The sequence below is a fragment of the Lissotriton vulgaris genome, chromosome 2_1, assembly GCF_964263255.1.
Source record: "Lissotriton vulgaris chromosome 2_1, aLisVul1.2, whole genome shotgun sequence".
Taxonomy (NCBI): Eukaryota; Metazoa; Chordata; class Amphibia; order Caudata; family Salamandridae; genus Lissotriton; species Lissotriton vulgaris.
This window is the reverse complement of record NC_141687.1, coordinates 1,829,683,391-1,829,705,420: the sequence shown is the minus strand read 5'-3', so window position 1 is coordinate 1,829,705,420 and position 22,030 is coordinate 1,829,683,391. Positions and strand designations below refer to the sequence as shown.

Here is a 22,030-nt window from a genome sequence, read left to right as displayed (position 1 = left end):
CGGATAGGTGTTGCTTGAGTATCCATTCAATAGTAGGGAATCTGTGTTTAGAAGTCTCTATCCGATAAACATGTTACTTACCTTCGGTAAGGTCTTGTCTGGTAGAAACTCTATCTAGCTGCAGATTGCTTACTGACCCTCCCATCCTTCTTGCTCTGCCAAGGTGTTAAGGTATGAGGGAAATCCCCTTTCAGGGCTTTAGTCTATTTCACACCAGTGGTCCGGTCTCATCGTAGCCCCGCGCTCCTTGGGTGGAAGGACGCAAAAATAACCGATGTCAGCCTGCTGAGGTGGTGTCCAGATCAATTCAGCACATTTCACTTCCGGCGTTCCTGACGGAGAACCGTAGAACACCACCTACTGGCATGCAAGGATACTGCTCGAAAATCTTCAGGATCCAGTCTGATTCCTGGGGATATTAAAAAAGAAGGAATCCGTGGCTAGATAGTCTCTACTAGATATGGTGTTACTGAAGGTAAGTAACTTGTTCGTCTCAGGCGATGCCTAAAGACGGCTGATGTGTCTAGAGGTCTAAAGTGCCAATCTGCTGGCCTGTAGAGATCGCACAAGGAGTGCTGCTCTTCTGTAAAACGGTGGAGAGAAGAGCTCCTGGGAGGTTCAGTGATGGAGCTGAGATGGGATACTACGGTAACACAGTGACCAGGGCAGTGTTTTGGTAGTGCTGACTCAGGGTTGCTGTTGCAGAATTCAGTGATAGGAATGTCATAGGGTAGTATCATAATATTAAATCAGGTTTTGGATAATACCTTAATAAAGAGAAAAATACAAACCTTCAGATGTGTGGCTGGGAGCAGCTTCTCCAGTGCCCACTTAATTCAGGAGTGGTGTGTCGAGGGCTACTTTAAAACCCTTTTTTTTTAGATTTGTGGGTCTGCACAAAAGCCAGAGATGACAAAGTTTTGGTCCAAAGTGGAGCTGGATGTGCTCTTAAATAAGTCTCTTTGCTCAGGTAGGTTTTAATTGAGAAACTGTGCAGCACAGAAGAGTTTGTCAGGAGGATTGAGGCATCCACTTGCTAGGAGGAAGATAAATCTGAACCCTGACTTTATCAGGGTATGCAGTGGGCTGTAGAATATTCTATTTGAAGTGTCTCCAAAATGTACCCTCGGTATCTCATCACCTCTGTTCAAGTCAGCTTAGCCAAGAGTTATTTTCTTAGGTTCAACAAATAGGGGCAGCCAACCACACGGGTTCCAGGGATCCACACTGTTATCTGACTTATTTCAGTTGGAGGATGGCTAACACTTGTGTCAAATTAAAAAAAAAGTTTTATATTTTTGTGCGTTTTATATATTTTCAGCATGTTGCCATTCTGCCATCTTAGTGCACAGAGGGTCGGATATCAGTGGAAAATGGGTCGAAAGCATGAGGGTTGAGTGAGTGAAAGAGTGTGGATCGAGGCACCTAGAAATAGGTGGCGACTGACGCTGTCAAGATGATGATTGCATATATAATAAGTTCATCCACTTTTTAATTTTTGGGGGGCGGGGTTGGGGGCACTACTTTTACAAACCAGGGTGCTCTATGTCTTAAGAGAAGCCGGCCTACGTTTAGCCATCATTTGTGTCACTGCGACAATTTTTGTTTGATTCTTCAGTTTATACATTATTCCCCCGTCTTAAAGCCTCATGTTGTGTACATTTCTGTATAAAGGAGGGATTTCAGCAATTGTTCGGTTGTTTCTTTTTGCAGGAGATCCTTGTTTTGCTGCAAGTTCCTGATTTACAGTCTGCAGTATCAGAGTGACAGAGCGGGCGATTGGACATCTCGATGAATGGCTATTGAAGGTGAGCACTTCTCTCTGCCCCTTGGTTTCCTTTGTGTCCGGTACTGCACCTAATGTTATATTTTGCTATATTCTTTTGTCTTATTTATTGCCTTGCTGCAGACAGAAACAGAACTCCCTCCTGTGTCTGGAGGGAAATCTAAAACCAAAGGAGAGTTCACTGGTAGAATTTCTCGATTTCCCTACCCCTTTCTTACTTGTGTACAGTTCTCTGATTCTCACTGTAACATTTTAGCAAATATTTCTAGTTCTCAATTGCTCTGATTCTTACTTCCTTGGTCTCTTTCTACCATGCCTTTCTCTCCATCTCTTCTTTCCCCTCTCCTATCCTAGCTTTCTATCTGTCTACAAATCATCCTCTCGCACTCCTGTGTCTACCCTTGCGGGCTCTCTCTGCCAGAACCAAGGCTTTGACCTCTGTGTTCGCATGCAGAGTTCCTCTCCTGGCCATCTGTCAGGCAGCGACATAGACATCCCTGCACACGTCCATGGAACATTACTTCCGGCACTGTCAGGTTCATTGTAACGGGCACTTCGCCTGTTTGGTCCTGCAGGATTTTTTGGTTTAAACGGATTTGCAGACCCACCCGGGGGAGGTATTGCTTGGGTTTCTATGCAAAGGTAAGGAACCTGCGGCTAGAAGTCTCTATCCTATATACAAATTACTTACCCTCTGTAACATCTTGTCTGGTAGAGACTCAGATTCCTTACCGACTCACCCATTCTCCTTACACTGCAAACGGATTTCTAGGGACAGGGTGTTCCCCTTTCAGGGCCTTCGTTTTCCACACCAGTAGTCCGTGTAATTCGTAGCTTTGCGCTTCTGGCGTGGAAAGTTGCGAAAAGTAACGGACTTTGGCATGTCTAGGTGGTGCCTAAATAGGCACCGCAAACATCAGTTCTGGTGAGGACGACACCACACTGAGCCAAGCGATGAGACCTACTGGCATGAAAGGGTACTGCTCATGAAAAATTTCCGGATTCAGTCTAACGCCTGGGGATAATTCTCGGTTAAGGAATCTGTGGCTAGATAGTCTCTACTAGATAAGGCGTTACCAGAGATAAGTAACTTGTTCATCAGAGCATCTCAGGTGAACATGGTTCTCAGTAACCTGAGAATGAGCTAAAGGTTCTGGGTAAGAGCGAATAAGAGTTTAAGGGCCCAAGGATGAAAATGAAAATCAGGTGAGCTGAATTCCACAGGCAGCTGAGAGTGATCAGGGGACTTTGGGAACCTCAGTATGAGTTGAAACTTTGAATGGAAATGAGCTTATGGGGCTTGATGGTGTGTGAGGGGCTTCGGCACTAACTAATGATAAGCAAGTGTTTCAAGACCTTAGGATGAGCAGAGCCCCTTGTTCTGAGGGTGAACAGAAGCCTCCAGGCCCGAGGATGTGCATGGTCCTCTGACTCATGGCCTGATGAAATTCAGAAGTTTAGGGGGGAGCAAAGACTAAGGCACCGAAGGAAGGCTATTTCAGGGGGCCGAGGTGGAAATATGCATAGACCTGCAGATAAGATTAGACTTGCAGATGAGTTGCTGTGGAATATTAGTGTTTTTATTCGTGGCCAATGCTACTGGCTGTATAAACTTATCAGGGGAGTAATTTTGGAAAAAGCTTTGATATATTGAGCTTGTTATTAACTATGCAATCTTTCTTGAAAGCACATTATTCACAAACATGTGCCACTAGGTTCCGGTGGTTCTATTCCAGTTTCAGTATTTACAGGGCTTTTCCTGAGTTTCCCAGTGAAAACGTTTCATGCCTGTTTTGATGTTAAACCTCCTCTTGCAAAGCTCTCACTTGACTTGCATCATTGGTTTGTAATGTATGCAGCGTTTTTAATGACATTCAGGTAATTGCCCGGTGCGGTCCCTGTGTTCCCTGGAATATATAATCAGAAGAGTTTTAATATTTAAAGATGAGCTTGGAGTGGATGGAAAAATCCTCTACATTTTTTATGATTTTCAGCTGTTCTTTGGCATCGAGTGTTCGCCCACCCCATGTGTTGTGTAACATTCTCAGATCCTTTTAAGAAGCCAGTTTAGATCTCTTTCTACAGGCTTGATCACTGACAGCTCTATCATTCTCCATTAAGTGCTCCATATTCCGAGTTTTTTTGCTCTGTCCCAGGGTGAGATTTGTGCATCTGTGTGTGTTTTGTGTGGCTCTCCCATGGAACCCATGCATGTAGCTTATGAGGGGAAAGTCATTTTCGGTTACTTTGTGGTATTAGGCCGGTTAGTTACTATCTTTAACCCCTTGCTCAGCAGGCTGTTTGATGGTTGTTTTGCATGATGTAGAAAGATAGCCCTCCTGGAACCGATCAAGGTCCCTACATGTTAAAGGGGAGTGGGGAATGTGGGAAAACAAACAACGACTAATGATAAGGAGGGGGGTTCTGAAACTCAAAGACCGCCCAAAAGAGTCTACACCTGGCTACACTGGATCGTTCAGTGGTGTCCCTTAGTTGAGAAATGAGAAGGGAGGAAGACCCTTTTGTTGTTATAGCAGTCACTCGCTCTAATAGTGGCATGCTTCATCATTGGGTTCACCCTGGCTCCTAAAGGTCCGGGTGGGCTCGACCATGTTTCAGGAAGCACTTATGAAGATATTTTGGTATGGGGGCAGAACATTAAGATAAAATTCCGCCCCCCCCCCCCCTCTCACTCCAAAAGTATCCTTGATTAGTGGAGTGGGTGGTAAGGGATAAAAAGACTATGGTAGGGTGGGAGGATGCAATGGTCTTTTGACACTAACTAAAACAAAAACCTGTTTCAGCCTAATGCTGACCTATTTATGGTCCTGGGCTTTCGTCAGCGTGGGATGTGAAGAGGTTACTTCACTTCACCCAAAGACGTGAGTGCCAAATTATCATGCAAATAACAAGTCACAATTATGATAATTTATATGTTAAAGCGACAAATCTAATACCTGCCGATGTTTTCTTTGAGGTATTTTCCCGGTATGACGGGGCATGAGCTCCCAACGGGGGGCTTTATTTTTTTTATTAATATTTTAGAAGTTTTGTATAGCGCTGGCTAGACCAAAGGGTATCAGAGCGCTTCACAACATATACATCATATACATTAATGCGCAGGTGTGAGATCCCGGGATCCAGGGGATGGGGCATATGACTGCAGGGAAGACGCGCCGGGGGTAGGATATTCAGATATTTGACATTCAGCCATACATAATCGGGAATCGTCACACTTTCGTTAAAGGTCTATCCCTATTAGGTGACCGACTGTGCTCCGCGCACCTGCTGGTCTCATTTTGATGGATGTATCAGTGTTTTGGATGCGATCTTCATTAGTAGTTGAGGTAGATCTTTGAGATATTTCGATAGTGTGTGTACTGACAGTGGTATGCCCTTTCTGTGGTATCTTAGTTCGGATAACTTTACATGATGGCAGTGTGGGACAAGAAATATGCTGGGGTGTCAAAATAAAAGTGGCACCCCTTATTGAATTAGACACTTAAAAAAGAGGCCCATATTTGGAAATTGAGGCAGTTTTAAAACGTTTTGCAAGCTAAGGAACACAGCATGGATTTCAGCTTGCTTCAGGCAATGCTTGTTTTTATAGCCAGGAAATCAATAGTGAAACCCGTACCGGCAGACCATAAAACCGGTCAAAAAACAGCCAAAAAGCTGCTCAAAAGTTACCTGTCTGACAGACCCATCGAGCAATGACCTCGAGGTTTCTTTTTCAGACGGGAGTCCAGTATATCATTCCAGTTAAGTAATCTGTAGTGTAGGTGTGGTTCATATGCTGTTTGAGTGGTAGGGTTTGATGGGAGTGTTTGGTGGTCTTTACCAATTCCAGAAGGTGCAGTCCAGATAGGTTGTCCTGTTCAGAAGTACAGTATCTCTTTGGCTGCTTGTCAGGTTTTGGTGCATTGTGTGTTTTGACAGAAATGTGTCGCTGTTTGCAGTATCAATACAATTCAGCTGTATGGCATCTCTGCTGTGTTGAGCATGTGGGCCAATGTTCTATCTGAGGTTAAATTTATTATGAGCTTGGTTACAGTTAACAATGAGTGCTCTGCTTAATGTTGAGTATTGTGCGAACTCAGTTTGTGTGAACAATACACAATAATTCTGGCCTTCCTGTATTACTTGTTGCTGTTGTTGTGCATCCCTAATCTCGCCCATATGGTTGAGTATACATTTTTGTTTTCGAGGCTTTCACGCTGAGGTTCGGTTTCTCTAGCTTTTTAATTAGTAATGGAACACATTTATGTGACCAGGACGTTCATTAGGTCTTCAATGTGTTACTGTTCTAATGTGGTAAATCCCAAGCCCTATCTCTATGCTTGACATTACTGTAAGGTCTTAATAACGCTTCCACTTTATTTGAATTCGTTTTTCAATGTATTTTTCTATACTGCCTTGGGTCTGGTGATATTTCATTTTTTTTCGTTTGCTTTCTGGATTTAAATGTGCCTGGCAGGTGCACAATCTGACTTGAGAGTAGTTTGCAATGTAACTCATTAATTTTGGTGTTAATCTATTTTTTTCATCAAAGAACTGTGGTTTGGGTTTAGCCAAGATTTTTTGATTTGACAATTATTTATATGCTATACTTTCCTATGGGGGCTTTTAGCCAGCCCTCTTTGTCTATTAGCCTGTTGTGTCATGGACATTTTTCTTCTGCTCATTACAGCCACTGACAGACTTCACTGTGAATAGCATTCTGTGCTCTTGAACCAGGAGCACATCCTCACATAAAGTTGTTCTCTTCAGTGCCAGGGATTACTATGGGAATGCGCTTTTTGACGCACAATATTTTGCTTTTAGTCAACGTTTTTTTTCTTTAAAAAACAATTACAAAACCAGCATTGACAGAGCCAAAAGCTGATGCATGCTCACTTGGTTACACAGGCGTGTAGAGAGATTTGGGACATTTTGTATAATGTAAATTCTGAAAAATTGCAAATTTCGGCAGCATAAGCAATATTTTCTCCAGGTCAATTGCATATTGGAGTGATTAACTCATGTTATTTCGTTACAGACCCACTTTCAAATCCTAAGCTTTTATGTGACAGACTAATTCTATCTGAGTGTGGTTGGCTTGATTTGCTTCCATTTAACTGACACACTTTTTAGCAATGATTTGTAAGTCAAAAGTTCAGAACTGGAAACAGTGTCCTTTGATATGGAGAGGTGTAGTCAACCTTAGTGCACATGCATGTGTGCCTGCAAATCTATTGGTTTGTGTGCTTTGGTTTCCTTGTCTATCTTTTTGCGTCAGTGCCTCAGGTTTGGTAGTCTGAGTTGATTCCTTTATTGTAACTTTTCATAATAAACTATCAGGTCTACAATCTTTATCTTTGGCTTGTCACCATAAACAATTCGAGCCTGCTATACTGAGAGTGAGCTTTCCACAAGGCACCCATCAGCATACAGTCATAATGGATCAGGTCGCTCCTCCTACCCCTCCAGTGGTGCGCAAATCCTCAGCCATTTGGCAGAACTTTGACCCCATATCTGAAGATGCCCTCCTTGAGTGCATCCGCGAAACAAAGCCTTTCAACCCTTCTCTGGACCCCATCCCCAGTGCCATTGCCATTGACTTCTATAGCCATTCCCTTTCCTGTTGGACCACTCTGGTCAACCTCACCCTCTGTCAAGGCTCCCTTCCTGTCTCCTTCAAAACTGGGCGGGTCACCCCTCTGCTTAAAAAACCCACTGCTGATGCGAATGACCTCAACAACTTCCGCCCCATCACTAATCTACCCTTTCTTGCGAAGATCACAGAAAGATGTGTCGCGAAACAACTCTCTCGTCATATCAAGGACAATGATCTTCTTGACAATTGCCAGTCCGGCTTCATCCAAAACTGCAGCACTGAAACAGCCCTACTGCAAGTGGTTGATGACGCTCTGAGGATACTCCATTCGGGGGGGTTCTGTCTTCTAATTCTCCTAGACCTTTCTGCAGCCTTTGACACTGTCAATCACAACACCCTCCTCAACACCCTCCTCAACACTCTTCTACAGAGAATGGGCATGGAGGGCACTGTGCTTAAATGGTTTGCCTCCTTCCTCTCAGATAGATCCCAAATGATCAAAATAGCGAACAGTCTTTCATCTCCTGTGGCGGTAGGTCAAGGTGTTCCTCAAGGCTCTATACTTGCACCCACATTGTTCAATCTCTATTTAGAACCACTGGGAAATCTTCTAAGTAAATCCGGGATCCACTATCCTCTCTATGCAGACTACACTCAAATCTACCTCAAGGTTACCCCCACTCACAATCTCTCCATCCAAAGCTCTACTCCATTCAAAACTGGATGTCAACTCATCAACTGATTCTGAATCCCTCCAAAACTGAATTCCTCCTCCTCTCCTCCTCACTCTCTCCTCCCCCGGTTCAATCCTAGATGGATCAGATGAATCTACTTAACAATAAACCCATCATTGTCGACAGCGCAAAATCCCTTGGTGTCCTACTTGACAAAAAACTCAATCTAATCTCCCACATCCATTCCATTGCAAAGTCTGCTCGATACCAACTGCGCCTTCTTTGGGGAATTTGTCGCTTTTTCCCGGAGCAGGACCTTAAAACCCTGGTGTAATCGCTGGTCCTCTCCAGACTGGACTATTGCAATTCTCTTCTTACTGGCCTCCCCAAATCCCGCTTGTCCCCCCCTTTGATCTGTTCTCCATTCAGCAGCTCGGTTCATTTATGGGGCCAAAAGAAGCGACCACATCACACCGATGTTATCCACCCTCTGCTGGCTTCCCATCGAGGCTAGAGCTATCTACATGACTGCCTGTATCACCCACAAAGCCTTGCACTCCTCCTCTCCTCGCTACCTGGCGAATAAACAAACTCTCTAGAGGCTCTAGACCATCACGTAATTCGGAAAATCTACTGCTTGAACCTCCCACTTTCAAGAAGGAAAGATCAACGGCCCAATCCTTTTCAGGCAACGCGGTGAGAATCTGGAACTCCCTTCTGCCTCAGCTCCGGACCACCTCCTCCCCCCAGGTCTTCAAAACGGACCTCAAAGTTCTCCTCCAAAGACACCTCCAAAAGTAATTCACGCCCTCTCTATTATCTGAAGGAAGACCTCCCATTACTGTAAACTCTATTCTCCATGACTATGTAAGTGCCTTCCCAGTGTGTTCTTATGGTTGGAGTGTATGCCATTTATTGCAGTATTATTCTTCTTATCTCTTTGTTTGGTACTCTTTTGTAATATGCACACGCCACTTTTCTCGTGTAACATACTGTTTGCTACCTCTCACATTTTGTTTGCTTTTGATACTTGCACAAGTGCCACCATTGCCTACGTAACGTTTGTTCTTGTGCCTGAGTGTCTAGCATATATTGCAGTATATTACCTCTAATTGTACTTTGTTTTCTCTTGTAACCTGCACACTTGTCACGCTTTCCTCCTGTAATGCACTATTTGCTACTTCATGTATTTTGTTTGCTCACAATTGTCACTTTTACCTCATGTAACTTATCGTCTGCTTTTGTAATTTGTTCACTTGTAATTTTCTGTTCCTATTGTGAAGCGCTCTGACGCCTTCGGGTAAAGTCTGCGCTCTATAAAAACGCATAAATGAATAAAAACAGCAATTCAAAGGCCATGTCTGTGCCCCCAAATGTTCAAGCTCAGGCAGCCATAATGCTGCTGGCTCGGCCAGCTGAAAACAAACAAAAGAGTAACAGCTGCTTGGTGGAGAAGCACTTTTTGTTCTCTGAAAGCACATAACTTCCGCGCAATCAAAACAGTTATTCTTGGCTAGCAAAATGCAGATGTAAATAGGCAAGGCGGTATTAAGTGTATTATAAGACTAACAGCAGAAGCAAACATAATATGGAAATATTAATGTGTAAGATAAAGCTTATCATGGGGATATTTGTAATTTTAAGTTAATTTTATTTTCCATGTCAGGCTGTTGTAACTCTCTTTTGATATGAAATTATTACGTAGTTTGTTATGTTGATCACTCTTACAGAGTGGGTTTCAGCTACACAATTACAAAACTTTAATGCAATAATAATATTGTGAAATGTTTATCATGTCTTGGAAGTGTGGAATCAAAATAAATAAAAAAAAAAAAGGAAAAGTCAAAATGTTAAGGAAAAGACTTTTCACCAAGGGCGCTGAAATGTATGTGCAGTATTGAAATACGTTTTAGTAAATTGTCAGCCAAAACAGCAAGGTGATGAATTGAATGCTTTAATTAATTTCATTCAGTGATAATCGTTCAGAGTTGCATCCCCGACCATCCTTTTTCGCCCATTGTGTTATTCTAGACAGAGACTTGCCTTATCCAAATCAGTCACGGTCCTGCTCTGATACGACCAGTTCAGGCCAGGTCCCCTCTAGATGCGAACAGAAGCAACCCCAGTCTGGTTTCAACCTCTTGGGTCTTATCAGAAAGGTAATCCTTGAGTCCTGTGGCACAGTGAGCATAGAGCCCACGTCTGGGCACTTGGAGCGTCTACTGTAAAAACAACAAAGCAATGGAAGGAATGCTAGCGTAATCTCAGCACTGGCCATCACTTTGGTGGCATCTTGACCAACTGCAGCTCCGGATAAACTGTTCCAATGAGGAGCTGGGCCAGTCCTCGTTTATATAAGGTGGGCCTATGTTTAGAGCGGCATACGGGTTGAATACGGTGGGCACCCTGAGCGATTACGAGTGGTTAGATTATTTACACGCATTTCCCCCAGGACCCTTATTGTGTATTATATAAGTAGATTGTCCATAGACATTTTAATTTTCCATTGCTGTATCACTTAACAAATTGCTTCAATTACCATTGATGTTTCAGATAACTTTCAATGAGTACCAGAATATTGGAAATATTTATTATCAGTCAGTGTTGTTATGCCCAGATCTACCAGTGAGCCATGCAGTTTTGTACAGGGTTGGCCTGTCTCCTTGTGATCGGTTCGGTGCTGTCCCCTTGTGCTTGGGTCTGTGCTGTCTCCTTGTGCTTGGGTCTGTGCTGTCTCCTTGTGCTTGGGTCTGTGCTGTCTCCTTGTGCTTGGGTCTGGGCTGTCTCCTTCCGCTCGGTTCTGGGCTGTCTCCTTCCGCTCGGTTCTGGGCTGTCTCCTTCCGCTCGGTTCTGGGCTGTCTCCTTCCGCTCGGTTCTGGGCTGTCTCCTTGCTCTCGGTTCTGGGCTGTCTCCTTGCGCTCAGTTCTGAGCTGTTTGCACGTCGCTCTGGTCTGTCCCCTTGTGCTCGGTTCTGGGCCCGGCTGTCTCCTTGCGCTCAGTTCTGGTCTGTCTCCTTGTGCTTGGTTCTGTGTGGTCTCCTTGCGCTCGGCTCAGTAAAAAAAATGTTCTTGTACTAATTCCAGCCTCAAGTTGCCTCCCATACTCCTGTGATTTTATATTGAAAAGCCGGTTCTATCCGATTTTGAAAATCGGGAAAATTTTCTTTTTAATTCAAATCTATTTTAGTCGGTGAAACAAAGCGCCATTTTTATTGATGAACAGTAGTAAACCCAGTACGCAATTTGTGTGATTGGTTTTTTTCTGTTCAGCATGAGCGCTGAGTATTTAATGATAGTTACAAAGTATAAAACATGAAAGGAAAAGAACAAGCATTTGCAATGCAATCGGTCTCACATTTGTTAAAGTTAGAACTGTTGGCTCTGAAAATAACAATGTTTTTTACTTTCGTTTTTTTATTTGCATTGACGTTATTATATGTGCATTGCACTATTGCCAATGATATAAAAAAGCAAAAGTAAAAACAAATGCCATTTTCACCAGCTCTAACTTTAACAAATACGAGACATATTGCATTGGAAATTAAATCTGTCTCACATTTGTTGGAGGTGGAGTTATTGGCATTATAAATGCCAATGTTTTTTACCTAGCCATTTTGCAGGGTGCAGTACCATATGTGGTTCCATGGGTCCTCTTTTAGCCACATATGGTATTGCGCCCTTCAGAAGATATGGTAAATCCACCCTTCAGAAGATATGGTAAATCCACCCTACCCGTAATGCATTGCATGCAAGACAGTACTACGAGTACATTCAAATAGCCATCTCCATATATACAATAAGTATCTTTGAAATGTGATGAAAGAATTATTATATTAATTCCAGATCAGGTTGTACTCTGTGTGGAGCTGATGAAGGGAAATTTATAGAAGGTCTCATATAAATGTGAGATGTGCTAGTGAGTAAAGTAACCACTGCCAGCCTTATTGAGGACCAAGCTTGTGTCCTGCATGAAGCCCTTTAGGAAAGCAGTGATCTGAGGCTGTAATTAAAACTTGGGATGTAACCACACATTTACCAGGAAGTGTTCTCATGGAAGGATACAAGATGATACTAAGGAGAACTTCTAAGCCTATTGACTAATGAAAAGCCACCATTTACAAAGGAGAGGGACAATAACCAATTGGAAAGATGGGTGGAAAGTTTACTTTTGTTTTTATTTGCAGTGGAGTTATTATATTTGCATAGTCCCATTGCCAATGGTATATAAAAACAATATATTGTCATTTTCAACATCAACAGCTCTAACTTTAACAAATGTGAGACCTATTGCATTGTAAATGCAATTGGCCTTGCATTTATTGAAGTTGGAGTCCTTGCAATGCCAATGTTTTTTACCTAGCCATGTTACAGGGTGCAGTACCATATGGTGCCAAAAGAGGCCCAGTAGGCCCTCTTATGGCCACATATAGTACTGCACCCTGCAGAAGGTATGGTAAATCCACGCTACCCATAATGCATTGCATCCAACAATACCACAAGTACATTAAATGTGATATATATGTTAATATATAAAATTTGTAGCTTTCAAATGTGACAAATGAATTATTATATTAATTGCGGATGAAGGGAAATGTAAAGACTGTCTCGTATAAATGTGAGATGTTCTCGTGAGTTAAGTAACCACTGCAAGCCTAGTTTAGGACCAAGTGTGTGTCCTGTCCGAAACCTTTTAAGAAAATAGTGCCTTGATGCTATAATTAAGATCTAGGGAGTAACAACACATGTAACAGGGGGAGGTCCTCCTGGGAGGTTCCAAGAAGAGACAAGGCAGCACTAAGGAGAAACTACTAAGCCTATTGACCAATGAAAAACCACCATTTACAAAGGATAGGACAGGAGACAATTGAAAAGATGGGCTGAGCTTTATGCAATATCCTGAATACAGCAGGTCTCGAAGAGACCACGCAAGCGCAGCCAAAGCGAGACCTAACCTTTTTTACTAGAAGAGGAAAGAACAGATAAAAGCCACAGACAGGGGTGGATCAGATTCCGGTCTCTAAAGATAACCTCAGTCATCCTAATCTCCAGACTACTGAATTCACTACCATGCCATACCAGGGCACTAGTTGGGGGAACACGCGGGTGGATGGTGTCCACCTACTATTTTCACAGTCTACCCTGCCAAGAATTTGGGCCCCACTGAATGTCCTAAACTCGTCCCGGTGTAATTTCCAAACACCAGGATAGTTTCAAAAGCGCCTGCACGTTGTCTACTTTCCAACAACGTGCAGACTGGGACGGGGGTTTCTTGTGTCCGACTCCTGCTTGGGCCCATAACCTTGGGCCCATAACAAAGGCCGAATTCGAGGGGTCATCAGGCCTCCTTTTGTTCGAGTCTCTTGGCTGGGGGCAGTCTGGAGCCTCACACCTGATGCAAATGAAGCGGAGGGGAAACAAAGGCTCACACCTTATTAGCACTTTACACATACTTAAGAGGCAGCTTTTCACGTTGTTCAGTCCCTATTTAGGAGCTATTCATGCACTGGTGTTTACACAAAGTAGAGCTTACTTTCCCTGAGGAGGCATTGAAGTAATTTAAGTACCCCTATTTTTTCTTGTATAGCCCTACTCATTCCAATGCAGGGTGTTAGAGCACTTTACATCAACACGTGCATATTACATGTACAGTAAATTATATAAGTTTATGAAGGAATGTACAGGATGTGTTACATAAAACGGGGGGAGTGCAAGCTGTAGAAGTCACATATCATCTTCCATAGCACACTGTCCTATTATCCTCACAAGATGCTCAAACCTACATATGAAAGACCTGCTAAACATATATGTGAGTGCTTCTTGTGATGCCACTTCCTGTATGGTCGTGGCCTGTGATGCCACTTTCTATGATGTCAATTCCTGTGATGCCATGTGTGATGTAGTGTGCTGTGATGTCGTGCGCCGTGATGGTGTGCGCTCTGATGTCGGTCGCACGCGCCGTAATGTCACTTGCATACGGCCTATTTAGGTTAGTCCCCCACACTTTTTTTTTTTTAGGACTTGTCCCCTGTGTCATACTAATAGCAGACTGTCCACGATAAGAATACTAAAGGACCACACCCATAGTATTGACTTAGGATAGAAGATGTCTATGTGCAACCAGCTCAACACAGTCTTCCGGATGAGCAGTACCTTGATACATTAATCCCAGAACCGCCATGAGGCAAAGTTAAGGTTTGTAGAAGAAAGAGGCAGAGACCCGGACAGAGGCGGCGGGAGAACCTTGGCTGTCATTGGATCCCGGCGGTCTCGCATTATCTTCCAGGTTCATGACGCGCTCGCCTTCCCCTTTGAAGTGCTCCTTTGAATGCAGCCTCCGGAGCGCTGCCTCCCGAGGCTCGAGAACCCTCGCCAAGGCATGCCCGCCGAGCTCCAGTGGAAGCAAGCGACATTAATGCAGAAAGTGACCCCAATTACACAGAGTGGCTGGGGCAGTGCGCCTTTGATCCTGAGCACGGCTTGTGCCGCTTAATATTTTGTTTTTCACGTCCTTCTGTCTCCTAAGTACTAGAAATACTGCCGCACTCGCCTCCTTAATTGACCAGAATGAAGTGTGGGGCCTTCAGTTTTTTTGTGATTTTTCTTTTTTCCAACTCCTAAGCAGTTTCTCTTTTCCTGCATCAATATAGCTCTCTGGTTTCTGTGCCTCGTACGTACAGAGCTAATATAGTCATAAAAGCTAATTACTGGCTCGATCAATACATAGGGAAGCTACCGAGACATTCTTTTTCAGGCTTTTTGAGCGCTGCCTGATTCATTGTGGGATATATCAAGCTGATTATCCTGCAAACACACGGTCTTGTGTTTTATCATCTGAGTGCGGAGTGCAATAGGTGCGATTCACCAGGCGGCTGTCTGGGCGCTCCTCTTCTGATCACTACTGTCTCAGCAATAGTCCTTTCTACTTGGACGGGGCCTTCATTAAGGGAATGCGTGGCTGGTGGCAACTGTACCACCTCCCAGTCTATGCCTTGCTAAGAGCCTGATGCCAGCCGGTAAGATGTGGCCTGTGTGCGTGTCCTGCCACGGCCCAACCCTCTTCCTGCCCAGTCTGATTTGATGCTCAGTAAGCAGGTTTCACTGGGAGACCTATCACCTATGACCGCACTGCTCAATAAAACCACAGTGAGCTTTTCACTGCGGCAGGGAGACCACATAATCCAGCTTTAGACAGCTGAGCTGTCCATCACGATAGACCGTCCTATGATGCTGGTTTCCACATAGGCTCACAGTACGGTGCCTACCATGCAAGGCCAGTTTCTACATTGCTCTTAATTGTGTTATACTATATCGTTGCATTTGTAAATCTTTTTCATGGCCCAGATGGATTTCATGGGTTGTCGCGCAAGTGACTATCTGCTTAATTGCGAATGGCTGGTAGGGTATGTACATATAATGTGCCTTGACTCGCCTCATGGGCCAGCAAATCAAGAAAGCAATGGGTGTCATGTGTGAAGTTATGGATTGTGTGCGAACAGGTGTGAGCCATATAGAATTGCACTTGCAAATGTGTTCTCTAAATTCTTGCAGCCAACAATGGTGGAATGAACCTCTGGGCCAATCAAGAGGCGAATCCGGCGACCTCTGCTGCGCCTTCAGGCCCCACAAAGCCGCAAAGGGCTCTAGGTGGATTACTCCTGGTTATCTTCTACACCCTACACCCGCCCCTTTAGGACCAGTTACTGGTCCCGTACTGACTCTGGTACAGACCCGGCTCCAAGATCCACACTGGTTACTGCAGCACAGGTGCCGGTACTCAATGCTGCTGATGGATGATACAATGCCGACGCACGTCTGATCCTGAACAGAAGTCTGCCCGACTAATATCTTGCCACAAGATCACTAAAGTGCAGCCTGACTGGTCCTGCTGTAATGCGACTATCAGCAGAGGCACCATTCCCTTTTTGTCTCTGGGTCTGACACTTCAAAAGCGACTCACAGGGTCTCCCAGGACACTGATGAAGGGGAGAAGTGTGATACTTTACTCGCCCCCTCACTAAAATAATGAGGCATGCTCAGATTTACGAAATGCCAATTGGTTAGACACTTCCACTGAAACAGTTTGACTCCCCACATGGGCCAGCAATGGAAGAAAGTGCCTTGTTTGCAGAGGTGGTCCTCAGGGCAGCTGTGGTGCCAGATCTGTAGTTGTCCTCCACTGAGACAAAACAATAATTCTAACAGAAACCATCCAACATGGGTCAGTATTGTCGAAGCCCTTGCTACCGTTTATGCCCTCACTTGATGACCCTTGTTAAGCCTTGTTCTTGCCCTCCTGTCAGCCAGCCTCTAGCTCTGCAAAATAGGCATCTTCCAAGATCCAACTTTCTAAATTAAGGGTACTACACAGTTGAGTCTAATTGTTCAGGCCTCAACTAGTAGGGTCAATCCTAATTCCTTCCAGACAACTCCTCAAGATAACAAATACAAAAGGATTGACGCTTTGGCCAAGAAGATGTTTTTGTCCACCAGGCTGGCCCTTGGACTCTGCAGTGGAACTTTAAAACCCAGTAGGCTTGGCATTACTGCTGCCTCTCAGATTCCGTTTGGGTCTTGAGGGAGCTTGCTTAGCATCTGCAGTAGTGGCTGCTCTTCCTTCCCCACCCAGAGCTCCCACTTGTAACAAACGTCTTTGTTGGGTGAGTTACCTTATGGTGGTGGAGGTCAAAGACCTCAGGCCTGCGGCAGAGAGCCTGCTCCACATCCATCTCCTGTAGCTTCAAACGATCTGTTTGGTCCTTAAAGACTTCCTGCTGTCCATCAAAGAAAAGCGGACGCAGGTTCTCGCAGACCGCAACACTGACATGTTGTACTGCAACAGAGAGGGTTCCGTTCCTGGGACCTGTGCCAGGAGGCTCTACGCTTCTGGACCGTGGCTGGTACAACCCAACATCTTTTCAGTCACACACCACCTCGAAGGGCCCCTGAATGCTAGTGTGCACAAACTGACCCAGATCCTGAATGGCACCGTCATCCCTTGGTGCTATTGCCATCTCTACAAACTGGTGGCAGTCCTGGCTAGACTTATTCGCCACTGTAGAGAATGTGTAGTGTCAGCAAATGTATGCACTTGAAGTTTCTCCAAGGCTCTCATTAGGAGACTCCTCCCAACTGCATTAGAATGGGGGGACTCCTGTATGAGTTCCCAATGAAATGTGTCCTGCCTTGTGTTCTGAAGTCAGTACAGATTGGCCCAAGTGCTCTGGCTGGCCCCAGGCTGAGCTAGGAGCATAGGGTACTGAGGACTTCGGGGCGGGCATATTTATCCTCTGATTAGCCTTCCGCTTTGAGAGGAACTCCTGTCTCAGCAGCACATCGTAGTTCTGCATCAGAATCTCCACAACTTATACCTCCATATGTGGAGATTGAACAGCAACAGTTGAATGTTATTGAGTTGCTGACCAAGGTGGCCAGACACCCTTTCACAAAGTCCATATGCATTAGGCACTGGGACAGATTTGTTGAATGGTGTGGGGCCTGTGGCACCGACCCAGTTGCAAGCCAGGCTTTCATATGTTATATTCTGTCCTTATCCCAACAGGGCCTTGCCGAAGGCGCAGTGAAAGTTTTACTTATTGACACTTTCCGCCGTTGTATGTTTCCCTGACCACATGTCTATGTCCAAGTCACCAATTGTGATGTGTATTATTAAAGGTTTGACACTTGTGCCTTCAAAACCATTTGAGATGCTCCAATAGTACCCTTTCCTCGTCTTTACATTCCTTATGTGCATGCCCTTCGAAACTATGCACAGCTGCTCTTTAAGGCCACTATTGCTGAAAACCGAATTCTTCATTGCCATCACTTTGGCATGCCATGTGAATGAGCTGCAGGCCCTGACTGTACAACCACCTTCTTATCAGACAAATTGGTGTTGAGGACATGGATCGTGACATCATTCCTTATTGGCTAATCTGTCATCTTGTCAGCATTCTATACTTTGCCTCATCCCTTGAAAGAGTAGGATAGGCACCATTGCTTTGAGTAAGTCAAAGAGGCCATGGAACTTTTACATGGTCCAGAGAAAAGATCATCTGGTCGATGATCAGCTCTGTGTTGGCTTCTAAGCTGCAAAGAAAGCCAAGGTGGTGCAGAGGGTATATGGCCTTAAAAACACGGGCTGAGCCATGCATGCGGTTTCTCTGCAAGCCATACAGCGATTGCCTTAACCACGCATGAGCTCATCCCTGAAGCGTGGACGGATTAACACTGCTGCGCTGAAGAAGACTATATCGCTGATTTATTGGGCGTACTATCTAGTGGACTTTGGATATCTATTCTTGATTCGATCACAACCTCTGGACACAGGGTATCTATTTGGAATTCCATTTCCAAGTTGGAACTGATTTGACATCCATCCACTATCGTTTGGTTGGTCTTCCGTTTTTAATAAAAGCTATGTAACGCTCAAGCAAACTCAAGTCCTGATGATGACCGTACATTAATACAGCGGTCGGAACGCCGTCAACACTTTTTGTGCCCATAATCTGTTTGAAGGGCACACTATTTCTGTTTGTGCTGTTTCTTTCTACATGTAATGTTTTTTTGTTAAGCCACTGGTTTGGTTTATGATATATATATTTTTTTTGTATACCAACATTTTGTCTTAAGCGTAATTGTTCTTTTTAAACCTTTCATAATATGTAATAAATTATAATGTTTTTTGAAATTAGCACACATTCTTTTTGAATACATGATCTTATAGGCTTCTTTTCTCTTCTTTCCCTTTCCCCTTTTGTTCTTGATGTCTGCCAGGCCACGACGTGGGCATTGGTACATAGTCATGACGCACTACTGTTTTGACAGCCAGGTGCAACAAGAGGGTTACTTAGCTCGCTCTGCCCTGCAGGATATTTTGATCTCCGTCCACACACTAGACTCTCCACAGTTGGAATGTACTGCTTTGGTATCTATCTTAAATGGGAGGACTATGCAGTTTGAAGTATCAATCCGAAGAACAAGTTACTTTCCGATGGATACTCTAACCAAAGATTCCTCTCTGTCCTCCCACCTCCTGGTTCTGTGGAGTGGCCTATGTAACCTCTAAAAGGGTCCCAAGTTGGAAATGAGCACACGGTCACCAACACGCTCCCCGTTAAGAGCACGAAAAGAGTTGAGAATCTACATCATGCTTGTGCACAGGGGTGTGGCGCATGTTTGTGGCTCACTTCAATCACGTTTGTGGAACAATGCCTTGTCGGACCTGCATGACCTCACCTGCTGGCTCTGAAGCACTGATGTTGAAATTCTCTGGATTCAATCTGTTATCTGGAGATAGTCTGAAGGTGAGGAATCTGCAGTTGGATTGTCCACCAGAAAGAGTGTTACTAAAGGCAAGTAGCTTGTTCTTCTAGCACATCAGAGCCACAGGAACAGCTCACTGTGACCATCCCCACAAGGGAAACTTTGACATTCCTACTGAACATTTGAGCAATACGAAATAACTTTGAAATTACTACCCCATTCACCCATCCCACTGTAAAGTACTTTTGTACGCAGAGCTCCTTCCTGCTGCTCAGAACATAAAATTAAATACCCCCTTAAAAGACTTAAGACCCACATAATATTTCTGTGCCCTCATTCTGGGCAAAACAAATCAAAGTTTCTATCTCTTTCAAGACATACACTGTAATTTCATTAACACCTACTTAGTTTAAGATATTTTCCTGACTGCCTTGAAAACCAGACAAATCAACCCCATAGCCAAAAATCCTAAACCTGAGAGGGACTTTGGGTTCCCAAAACAGATTGGAAAAGGTTAACCCCTTCGATGCTGGTGACAAAGCCAGCTCGTCATGGGCGTTACCTGCGCTGCGTGCATGACGAGCTGGCTTTGTCACGTAACGCGGGTTTTTTGAATTTTCAGCGCGCATGCGGTTAATGTAAGAATGTGTCTTGCTGCCACACGATGCAATGATTATGGTCACTGTTATATTGTTTGTTTTTACTTGCAATAAAAAGAATTGGGGGAAAAAATCCCACACCTGTCAAACTTCCGAAGCACAGCAAAGCCATTGAAAAACGTTGTTGTATCAACTAGGTAAAAATGTCAAAAAAAACACCTACTAGCCTACTGCGAATATGGATTCAGAGAAGATTTTGCCATTTAAGCAGCATCTTAAAAGTACTGAACGTTACATGTCACATCCTGGACCAAAGTAATGCATACCTTCTAGTGCTGCTTGCCCTAGCTCTGGGCATTCATTAGTGTTGGTCATGAAAAAAGACTTCTATTTCAGTCACTCAGGCACTTGAGCACTGCATAGGCTGTCTTGGCAATGTCCTACGATGGTTTAATTCAGTGATACTCAAAGTTTGGCCCTCTTGACCTTTACATGCGGCCCCCATGGTGAACAGCAGCATGAGCTGCTCTTTATTTGCTGAGCCCTAATAATCAGAAAAAAATGTTAAACGGGCAAGCATTTATTTGCAAGTTAAATGAATTAACTGCTGTGGTATCCTGGACCACTGTACTTTAGTAACCGGAAAATAAATGCTTGCCTGTTTATTTAACATTTTTTAGACCTCCTTACATAATCTCGGATCCACCCAGGACCCTCTACTGCCACAGTGCAGCCCTCTGTCGTACTACCAACCATACTTTGTGGTCCCTGGGCAAATGTTTACGAGTACCCATGGTTTTATATCCTTCCTATCCAACACATCCCAGTTGTTCAAGATCGGAGTCTACATCTCCTTGACCTTTGGAATCCCTCTGTGGTCAATCCTAGTGCGTTCTCTTTTCAGTTCATATAGCCTAATATTAAAAATACCTTTCGCAGACCTCACCCCAGGTTTGCAATGTCCTCCCGGACCTCATTGCCCCTATCGCCATTGACTCAGAGCACTACATCTTCCTAGGGGATCTTAAGTTCCACCTCGACTACCCCAACAACACTAACACAGCCGACCTCTTGGAAAGCATGAGCAACAGCGTTCTCAAGCAGCTTGTCACTGACCCTACCCACCCCGCAGGACTTGCGCTCAATCCCATTTTCACGAACATCGACAAAGTCCTTAACAACCACGTCTCTCAGCTTACCTCGACTGACCATTACAGTGTCTCCACTTCACCATCTCATTACCTATAAACACTGGCACCACACCTCCAAGCTCCCTGTGCAGAAACTGGATAAAGATCTCGGAAGACCAGTGGGACAACACTTTCAACTCTTACCTCCCAGACACAACAACTAAACCAAGAACTGTCTGTGTAAAAACTTCTCTGAGCGGATTACTGAATGCGCTGACACCATTGACCCTGTCAAGCCAGCCAATTTCAATAGAGCCAGCTGGTTCACTGCAGAGCTGAAATCCACCAAACGCAACTGCCAGCCATTAGAAAGGTAGTGGTGCACCATCAAAGAGACAAGAGGCCATGCCACCTTCAAGACAACATTCAGCCAGTACCATCGCCTCCTGAAAGAAACCGAGAATGCCCTAGCAGCCAGCATAAAAGCCGGCAAAAAACAGCAGCAAGGAGCTCTTCGCCATCCTGAAGGAGTTCTCCAACCCAGCAGCTGCCGGAATGAACCTCACCCCCCCCCCCCTCCCCCCCCCCCACCAACCACCCCCCTCACAAGAACTGTTGTAACACTCTGGTGGAAATATTCTGGAACAAGATTGTTGTCATCTATGAAAACTTCAAACCCCAACCCACAGTCACCATCAGCCTGCTCATACCCATGATCACAAACCCTGAACACCTGCTCAACAGTTGGGACCCTCTCACAATTCAAGCCACCATCTCCATCATGAACACACTTCACCAGGGAGGTCCCACATACCCCTGTCTCCACCACGCCTTCAATCTCAGGAGAAAGGCAATTGGCAACGAGCTCAAGAAAGTCCTGAAAATCTCCATCACCTCTACCTCCTTCCCTGAGGACTGGAAACACATTGAAGTGAGGCCCCTCCTGAAGAACCCATCTACAGACCCAGAAGAACCAAATAACTA

General features: G+C 44.5%; 1 protein-coding gene across 7 annotated transcripts in view; it reads left to right on the top strand.

Moving 5' to 3' along the window:
• Positions 1-22,030, top strand: part of GLCE (glucuronic acid epimerase) — a 384,995-nt gene that overhangs the window by 164,098 nt on the left and 198,867 nt on the right. For all 7 annotated transcript variants that reach the window (XM_086957956.1, XM_086957951.1, XM_086957958.1 and 4 more), the window contains exon 2: positions 1,714-1,808. The gene's annotated coding sequence lies outside the window, so the exon portion shown is untranslated. The remainder of the gene's footprint in view (positions 1-1,713; positions 1,809-22,030) is intronic.